Here is a 3,483-nt window from a genome sequence, read left to right as displayed (position 1 = left end):
TGTGACATCAAGGCAGAATTGTGAGGAATTATTGTAGAATTGAGAAAAAGAGGCAGAATTGTGACCTATATTTGAGAATTGCATAAAATTATTGTAGATTAGGGAAGAAATTTCAGAAATGTGAGAGAAAAAGCTAAATTAAGGAAAATTGTTGTAGAATTAAGAAACATCATAATTATGAGATATCAATGTAGAAATGTGAAGGATGGTTGTAGAATTGAGAAGAAGCGTCAAAATTGTGATATGAATAAATGCACAAATGTGAAGTATTGTAGAACTGAGAACATCAGAATTATAAGAGATACATGCAGAATTATTGTAGAATTGAGAACAACAATCAAAACAGCAGAATATAAATGCAAAATTTTAATGATTGCAGATTTAAAAAGAAGAGTCAGAATTGTGAGATGTAAATGCAGAATTACATAGAATTAATGTAGAATTTAGAAGAAATGCCAGTATTGTGAGATAAAAATGCAGGACGGCATAGAAATATTGTAGAATTCATGGAAAATGTCAGAAATGTAAGATAAAAATGTAGAATTAAGAAGAATTGTGGTAGAGTTGAGAGGTGCCAGAATTGTGAGATATAAATGTAGAATTGTTAAGAATTGTTGTAGAATTCAGAAGAACAGTCATTATTGCGAGATTAATTTAAAATTGTGAAAAATTATTGTAGAATTCAGAAGATGAGTCATAATTGCAAGATATAAACGCTGAATTGTGGAGAATTATTATAGAATGGGGAAGAAGATATTAGGGTAGAACTGTGACGAATAATTGCTGAATTAAGAAGAAAAGATTTGCGATATAAAACTCAGAATTGAGAGATGAAAATGCAGAATTACCAATAATTATTTTAGAATTGAGAACAAAAGTCAGAATGGTGACAAATGCAGAACTGTGAAGAATTTCCATAGAATTAAGAAGGAGAGTCAGAATTGTGAAATGTAAATGCAGAATTGCAAATAAATATTTTAGAATTGATAAAAAGAGTGAGAATTGTGAGATATAATTGCAGATTTACATAGAATTATTGAAGAATTTAGAAGAAATGCCAGAATTGTGAGGTAGAAATGCAGGACAGAATAGAATTATTGTAGAATTAAGAAAAATGTCAGAAATCCAAGATTTAAAAAATTAGAATTAATAAGAATTGTGGTAGAGTTGAGGGGAAACGCCAGAATTGTGCGATATAAATGTGAAGAATTATTGCAGGATTGAGAACATCAGAATTGTGAGAAATAAATGTAGAATTGTGAAGAACTGAATTCAGAATATGAGTAATAATTGTTAGATATAAACGCTGAATTGTGGAGAATTATTGTAGAATGGGGAAGAAGATATTAGCGTAGAACTGTAAAGAATAATTGCAGAATTAAGAAGAAAAGATTTGCGAGACTCAGAATTGAGAGATGAAAATGCAGAATTATCAAGAATTGTTTTAGAATTGAGAACAAAAGTCAGAATGGTGACAAATGCAGAACTTTGAAGAATTTTCATAGAATTAAGAAGAAGAGTCAGAATTGTGAGATGTAAATGCAGAATTGCAAATAATTATTGTAGAATTGATAAGAAGAGTGAGAATTGTGAGATATAAATGCAGAGTTACATAGAATTACTGAAGAATTTAGAATAAATGCCAGAATTGTGAGGTAGAAATGCAGGACAGCATAGAATTATTGTATAATTAAGAGAAAATGTCAGAACTCCGAGATTTAAAAAATTAGAATTAAGGAGAATTGTGGTAGAGTTGAGAGGAAGTACCAGAATTGTGATATATAAATGTAGAAATGTGAAGAATTATTGTAGAATTGATAAAATCAGAACTGTGAGAAATAAATGTAGAATTGTGAAGAATTATTATAGAATGGGGAAGAAGATATTAGCGTAGAACTGTAAAGAATAATTGCAGAATTAAGAAGAAAAGATTTGTGAGATAAAACTCAGAATTGAGAAATGAAAATGCAGAATTACCAATAATTGTTTTAGAATTAAGAACAAAAGTCAGAATTGTGACAAATGCAGAACTGTGGAGAGTTTGCATAGAATTAAGAAGAAATGTCAGAATTATGAGATAAAAATTCGGAACTTTGAAGAATAATTGTAGATTTTAAACGAATTGTCAAAATTGGGACAATTGCATTTTATTTATTTATTTTTATTCCATGGTGGATACTAGTGAACATATATTTTTGGATGAACTAATATTTCAGTCCTGTTCTGTAATGGTGTGAGAGCAGATGTGTGTGTTTGTGATTATTAACGCTGACACACACGGAGACAAACACACACTGAAGCTTCTTTCCGCTAGCAACTAAAAACCAGTGCGTTTGACCAAAATATGAAAGCAAATGGTTTTTCCACCTCATGGCTTCATGTCATTAGAGCTGCGTGTCTTTTGTTCTCCTCGGACCTCCGCTTTCTGCCTTTTGTGTGCTGGACCAAAGCGAGGTCCAAACTTCTCCACTCTGTAATTAACCTCACAAGCTCTCTGAGAGGAGAGTATATTCAAGAGAGAAATAAAGAAATAAATAAGTATAGAAGAGCACGTAACAAAATGGGTTCTGAGAGCGTCTGTCTCGTGAGACTGATCCCATTCAAAGCAGCCACCGCTCTTCCTCATCTCCCTGTGCTCCTCTTCCTCTTCTTTTGAGCACATGTGAGCTGCAGCACGTAATGAAGGAAAACTGTGATATATGTGGCCCAGAGCAGATCTTTCTCTCTTAATGAATACAGAAACACAGCGTCTGAATGGACGTGTCTCGTACCAGCGCAGCTCCTCCTGAAGAAGCCCATCTCTTATTAAAGCACATAAAGCACAGGCAGAGAAAGTAATTTTGTTCGATCCTTTTCTCCTGGTGGCTCCTGCTACTTTTCTTTACGGAGGAGCTTTTATGGAGCTCATAATTATGTCTCTGAGAGTCCTCAAGCACAAACCCGGGAGTCTTTGTATCTTTTTGACATTTTGGGGAGAAAATGGATGTCATATTAACATCTCTGTCATTTCAGTTTCAACAAGACAAGTTCTTAAGCAAGCACACGCTTTACTGAAATACTTCAGTGTTTAATTCTTCTTATTTTGGGGTTTAGCATTTGTTATATTCAAGAGAGGCGTATTTGCAAATCTGAAATAATCAACCAAATCTGATTCTTTGTTTGTTTTTATTCTTATTTGCACATTTTTTGCCGTTTCCCAGCTGACAAAAATGTTAATTGTCAAAGCAACATTAATTGCATGTTTACTGCAAAGTTACTTTAACATGTTCTGAAACAAGTAACATTTAAAAAACATAATATGAATATATTTTTAGAAAACATTCCTTGAATGATATATAAATCAAATATATTATAATTTTTTTAATAATGTGTAAAAGTGCGTTTTTGTAATTTAATGATAGCAGTGCTAACCCTGTGCCATTCAGAACATCAGCTTTTCACATCATTGTCATGTTGATGATTTGGTTTCATGGTTTTTGGCCT

Source organism: Carassius gibelio, chromosome B16, assembly GCF_023724105.1.
Source record: "Carassius gibelio isolate Cgi1373 ecotype wild population from Czech Republic chromosome B16, carGib1.2-hapl.c, whole genome shotgun sequence".
NCBI classification, from domain to species: domain Eukaryota; kingdom Metazoa; phylum Chordata; class Actinopteri; order Cypriniformes; family Cyprinidae; genus Carassius; species Carassius gibelio.
Note: the sequence above shows the minus strand (reverse complement) of the source record.